Below are 6,877 nucleotides of genomic sequence, written 5' to 3'. Positions count from 1 at the left end.
AGCAGACAAACGACACTGTTAGAGGTGTAATTTAACACGGTTTAACACGTAAGCTTTCGCGACCAATATTATCACACGCTTTCTATTAACTCACTCTGTTGTTGTTGTCATTGTATCCTCAAATCTTGTAACTCAATTTTAACCCACTTCCCAATGTGGTATCGACTGCAAACTTGGTATGCTTGTGTCATACTGATGACAATACTATATTCTATTATAAAAAAATAAATACAAATATTTTTAAACGATATTTTTTCTGTGTTATGTTTCGGCTTGGGTCTAATTGTTCACGTTCAACTGACGTTGGCTGTAAATCACCACGGTCCCTTACGTTGTGGAAAGCCTCGGGGCCACTTCCTGGAGTCGTGGAGTTCTTCCATTACTAGTAGGGCACATTTAATTAAAGCGTGTTTTTAAAAAAGTTTTTTTTAAATATGTTTTATCTTTTACTGTCCAACACACCGGTGTTGCTGTACTCGTAACGAATTGTCATGTTCTGTTTATGTGACAAACCTTACTAATTGACTATGTCGGGTGGTGGCGGGTTGAACGACACATTTATATTTACGCGATCTAACCCAAAAAAAACCTCTTATGGAGTTATTAACACGTTTCTTGAATTGACAGCTTCCATTCAGATCGCGGGCAGACATCGTCACGTGACTTCCCGACGTTGCGTGCTCTCTCGAGCAATCGCTTATCGCCAACGTCAAAGTTCAACAAACTCTGCGTTCATTGGCCAGACACAACTCAGTCGCTCTTCTGCCACCATCTTACCAAGTTGCCATAGTTGCTCACAGTAAATGCGTTGCCGGTCACATAGCCCTAAAGTTTCCCCGAATGTATCTTGGCCTTGGGGTATGGCTGCGGGTTGAGTGGTTGGCGCACTGAACTAAGAAATCTCGAGTTAAATTCCCGGCCATGGCGAACATTGTTGGCGAGTGATATCCGAATCGGTCTTGTGTCTTCCCCCTTCGCCAAACCCGCACCGACCGGCATGGTGAAGCATGGTCAAACAACCTCCATTACCGACAACAGCAATGGATTGATAAAGGACTGCAAGTGTAATTTTCTTTCATCGCAGCTTTAACGGCCACCAGTGGTACTTCCACTTGGAGTTTGTGTCTTCATGATCGCCTATTGTCAATCTACTGCTGGATGAGGGCCACCCCAGGCTATCTCCACCCCTCTCGATGTTGCTATCTAAATCACCCAGCACCTGCATGTCAAGCAATTTCTTTGTATAATAAAAAAAATCAGGTTTTAGCGAGCTGCGCGTAACCACTGCGGTTCTGTGCGTCGCTCTCTCCCCCAGTTTGTGGGGCAACGCGATCGGCGACCGGGGGGCCGTGGCGTTCGCAGAGGTGCTGGAGCAAAACACGCCACTCACCTGGCTCAGGTACCTGCGCCGTCCACCTCTGTTCCCACCGCGTCATTATCACCCCGTCCGTAGCTAATAACGACGTCCTGTTTTGTTCGTTCTTCGTTTGATTGGCCGCGAGTCTCGGTCTCGTGGACCCAACCCCTTTCCCGTTCCAATGACGTACGTGGGACATACGTGTACGTCATCGGAACGGAAACGGAAGAAAAAATAAAATAACTTTATTGGGACTGGGGCTCCCACAAGGCTATGTGGGAGGACATGTGCCACAGTTTGACGCCATCTATCGTAGAGTGCGGTCGTGTCGCTACAGTTCTCTGCGGCGAGTACAATGTCTTTAAAAACAACTGCGCTATGCCTCTCGAAATAAAATGAAGGCTGAGCCGGTTGCGCGTTCCGAGATTCATCGGTGAACGTGACACCCACCCTGCAACCTGCAGAGGTCTTGGAACGGAAAAGGGTTAACCTGCCGAGAGCTGGGTGGGTGGCTGGCTTATATTTCTACGTATGCAGTTAATTAGACAACAACACAAGAGTTGCATACATAAAGTGTCTTCCTCACTTATTCGTTTGTTCCATTGCTTAAGGTTTATACATTCGTGTCGAAGTTGGTGAGTGAGCCAGCGGATGGTTTCAGGAGTAGCCTCGTGGTGAATAGCTGATATTCAAACACGTAGACTTTCACGACCAATATTATAAATTGATAAAGGTTTTTGGGTTAGATCGAGTAAGTATAAATGTGTCGAAACTCTCCACCACCCGACACGGCCAATCAGTAATGGCTGTCACGTAAACAAAACGACAAATAGTTACTACTTCAGCCCACCGGCGTGTTGAGTGAATCCACAACATTTACAATTTGAGTACGACGTTTCACACATCCAGCATTATCGGGCGATTTGCCAGAATAGTGAAGCCATCCACCTGCTTCCAGTCTTAAATAGTGCAGGACGACGTCATATACATAAACAGACTAACAGACTCATAGACCCACATATAAACCCATAGGTGAATAATTAGAATTGGGCAGTGATGTTACTGTTTGAGATATTGACTCGTGGTAATTCATAGACTTACACAAAGATCCCCTGTGTAGCCTAAACAGACTGTTGGGGCAAGTGCTGTTAGCGAGTATTACTTATAAAGGCCGGCACGGCACACGAGGGGGGTGGGTGGCCAGTACCTCACTCGGCCGCCTTTGTCTCCCCAGTGGCGATGTTTACACGCTGCACCAGGTACTCATTTGAGACTGAGTAGACCTAGGGGAGGCCCAACACCGGTTCAGATATTCGTCACCGATGTTGGTCGTGAGCGGGCCTGGAACTCTGGTCGCTGGGTTTTCATAGCGCAGCACGCGAACCGCTACACCGTACACACAGACTCACACACACCTAATGAATGTCTGAAAATCTTCGAGCAAATGATTGAAGGGGGCGACGGTGTTACTTTGTGACCCCATGGGCTGAGAATGGTGGCCGCAGTCGCACTGGGAGCTACTCTTAATTGTCCATCGGTGTAGGAGGAGATAGCAGCTGCCGTTTGATGTTCCGATGCGGCTCAATATAGACCATTCTTTACAGGGCAATTTGAAAGAAAAACAAGGTTCTATTTCTTTAACAGTCGCTGCTCCTCCCGCTGCTCAGAGCGCAGGTTCAGCAGGGGTTGGAGAACTGTGGTCACACCTGGGTTGGAGCTGCAAGTTCCTCCAAGTTGATTTTGTTCAAGCTAGATGAGAACTCAAACAACCAGGATGAGTCTCACCTGTAGCAGTTGCATCGGCCACTCACCCGGTTCAACAAATTGAACGTGAACCTTGAATCTCTGCTATTAATGTGTCTGTGTGTGTCCCCTGTGCAACAGCCTGGTGGGCAATGGCATTGGCAATGAAGGCGTCAGACGACTTTCCGAGGCTCTCCTCAAGAACTCCATCCTGCAGGATCTCTGGTTGGTGTGCAGGACTTGCCGTATTTTACCTGGGATACGTGTGATGGCTCTCATCTGAATAAGCACCTTTGCCAGGATGAGAATTGTTTTTACTTTCGAGTATAGCGAGTGTTGAAAAATAGTGCAGTAATTAGCAGGTTGTGAAATGTACCAAGATACCCTGGTCCGATTTTCCAGATTTGTAACACACATTGTACTAACCATTGCGTTAAACCACTCCCCAACATATTCGAATTGAGCAGAGCCAATTCTCACGGGCACTATATGAAGTGCGTGTCGTGACCATGCGAACGATGCTGAACTGATTCATCGATCCAATTCACACGTCTATCCCATTGACAAGTCTACCCAATTAACCAATTCTCACGGGCACGATATGAAGCATGTGCTGTGATCGTACGAACGACGTTGAAATGATGCATCATTAACGAGCCTATCCAATTGACCATTTCTCACAGGCACGATTTGAAGCATCCTAAGAATGACGTTGAACTAATGCATGGTTGACACCGTCTGTCCACCGCCAAATCCTGGTGGCCTTTCCCCAGCGAGCGGCGTTCCAGAGCTCCGTGACGAGGGATTTCATTTTGTGTCCGGTCGAGGCAGGCTCGGGGAGAACTCCCTGACGGACGAGGAGGCCCTCATCCTCGCCGACGTCATCCGTGGAAAAATGCACCTCGAGCAGCTGTGGTGAGAATGCTGCCCCTGTGCGTGAATCCCTTGTGAATATTTCATCGAGGCCTTGGGGCCAGAGTGCAGAACGACGTAAGATGTCTAAGCCCTTTCCCGTTCCAATGACATGTGTACGTCGTCATATTTTCTTTGGATTTGTACGTCAATGGAACGGCACAAGTAGAAAAATCAAATAGCTTTTTTGGTTACCGAGGCTCCCACAAGGCCATGCGGGAAGGTGTGCTGCACAGTTTGGCGCCAGCTATCGCTTCGGTTATTTGCGGTCAGTGCAATGTATTGAAAAACAACGGCGCTCTGCTTCTCTAAATAAAATGAGCGCTTAAGCGGCTTGCACGTTCCGAGATTCAGTGGTAAATTGGACACCTACCCTGAAACCTGCAGTAGTCTCGGAATGGGCAAAGGTTACGAATGTCCCAAAGTTAATTTAACATCGGTCGTTACTCCCAAGTAATAGAGAGTTGCGATGTCGGTATTTGCCAGACTAGTGAAGCCAGAAGCTTCCAGAAGCAGGTGGATGGCTTCACTATCCTGGCAAATCGCCCGAAGATGCTGGATGTAATTACCAGAGAAACGTCGTACTCAAATTCTAAATGTTGTGGATTCACTCTTGAAACACACCGGTGGGCTGAAGAAGTAACTAATTAGCATTTTGTTAACGTGACACATTTTTTTACTGATTAACCGTGTCGGGTGGTGGAGGGTTATGACACATTTATAATAACGCGATCTAACCCAAAAACCTTTATTATGAATACTACTGGTCAGTGATTTAGATTAATGGTTATTTCGGCTAACAGTAGTTTTCGTGGAATGTATTAAAAATAACGTTAACCGAAGAGCGACTTTCATGTATTCATCTCCCCGTTTAGGTTGAACAAAAATAAATTTACCGTGCTCGGCGCCGAGGCCATCGCTTCTGCCCTCAAAGACAACACCTGCTTGAAGTGTGTCGTGTGAGTAGACATTTAAATGTTATCATCATCACCATCGTGCAACTCCTTGATTTGCAACTATGTCTCTGTCAATCGTACGATAGAAAACAAACTAAAAAGCTTCATGAAACGTTTTCTTTTACCAGGTAAGACCCACTGAGCTATAAAGCTCTTTTTCATTTACGATCTGGGCCACAAATGACATCTCATAAGTGGCTTATCATGTGGGAATTTATCACAGCCAAATACTCTAAGCGTGTTTGTAAATGTGGAGGGCAAAACCGGAAGATCCGGAGAAAAATGGGAATAACATGCAAACTCCAAATATCGGCATCAAACCCACGACCTCCTTCCGTATACCGAGCGAGGTAGTTAACATCTTGCCACCTTGGTGCCCCATCACCATCTGACAGGACCCCCAATACAAAGGAAGTTACTCACGGCTCTGTGCCTGGCCCTATCCAGTTTTCTCTGTACGTCCTTAAAGACCCTGCACTCACTGTGCAATATTGGCCTTCACATGGCTTTGTCTTGTTGTTGTTGCTGCTGTGTTCGTACGCCGCGGATCTCCATTGTAAAATAGCCGGACATCTGGCTAAATGGGATCATCCGTGTAACAAATGAAATAAACAAAACAAAAATATCAGTCATGTTCAATCCACTGCTGGGTGAAGGCCCCCCCCCACCCTAAACCACCACCACCTCTCGCGATACTGCGATGTCATAATAAATACGTAGTAAATTAACCATAGGGCATTCCCATGGCATGGTACATATATGCGTAAATGTCCAAAGTTATACATTTGCCGTTCGTATACAATAATGCTGCGGTGTTATAGAAGACGTGTCTGTGTGTATTCTTACGAAAAGATTTATTTCTGTACGTCTTCTCGCGCATGTTAAAGCAACCGGTAACGTTTTGCCTCTCGTTACAGGCTGAGGGATAATGATATCCCTTACGACGAATACTGTGAAGATCCAAGATAAAGACAGCAGAATAGAGTAGTAACGCAGACCACTTGTTGACATTTTGTTACATTGAAATTCAAATTGCGACAAATGCCGGCGGCAGCTGTTTACGAGTTTTGCCGGACGTCAGTGTCATCTGTTGACACCCAAGCGGGGGTGAATGCACTTTTTTGTTTTTACACTAACTCAGCTTGCACTAAGAAGACGTACAAGACCAAAGCCATAGCCACTCGTTTGTGCCAAACGGACTCCTAAATCGGTGCTTTACGTGTGTTTTTTTTGTTACGTACGCATGACAGAACGTGTTTTTAAGACGTTTTAAAATGAATTTGCGTGAACTCACGACGACGACGGAGGAGACGTGGCGTTCGTAATGTTCAGCCCGAGACTTGTTACACAGACACGGAGGGGGAAAGTCACTTCCATCTGCCCCCATTCCTCTCTCCACCCAGCAGTATAAAGCCTAAAGGGCCGTCCATAAATGACGTCATGCACCTGGGGGGGGGGAGGGGTCAGACATTTGTGACGATGTGTGACGAGGGGGGGGGGGTTTGAGAAATGTGACGTCACATCAAAATGCGCAACTTTAAATAAATATAGACAACACATTCTACTTAATTAAATAGACTTTTTTTATAAATGTTTTCTTCTACAACATGACAATAGTTTAAAGCGATTTGAAGCATGTTTTTTGGGGGGGTGGGGGGGGGCAGAGCTTTGTGACGTCATATTTGAGGGGGGGGTCTGACTTTTTGTGACGCCGTGTGACGAGGGGGGGGGGGGTCAAAAATCGTCAAAAATCGCGTAACGTCATTTATGGACGGCCCCTAAGTCGATAACAACACAGTCGTATGGTTAAGGTTGGCCTCAGGTGAGGTAAAGTGTTGGTTATTCCACCTTCATTCAAGACGTTACCCAGTGAGGAAGAGTAGGCCAAAACACCCTCTGGATGGGCTGT

This window comes from Lethenteron reissneri, chromosome 45 (assembly GCF_015708825.2).
Source record: "Lethenteron reissneri isolate LAM-NWPU_2019-01 chromosome 45, ASM1570882v1, whole genome shotgun sequence".
Taxonomy (NCBI): Eukaryota; Metazoa; Chordata; class Hyperoartia; order Petromyzontiformes; family Petromyzontidae; genus Lethenteron; species Lethenteron reissneri.
The sequence above is the reverse complement of the archived record's forward strand: the minus strand, read 5'-3'. Positions refer to the sequence as shown.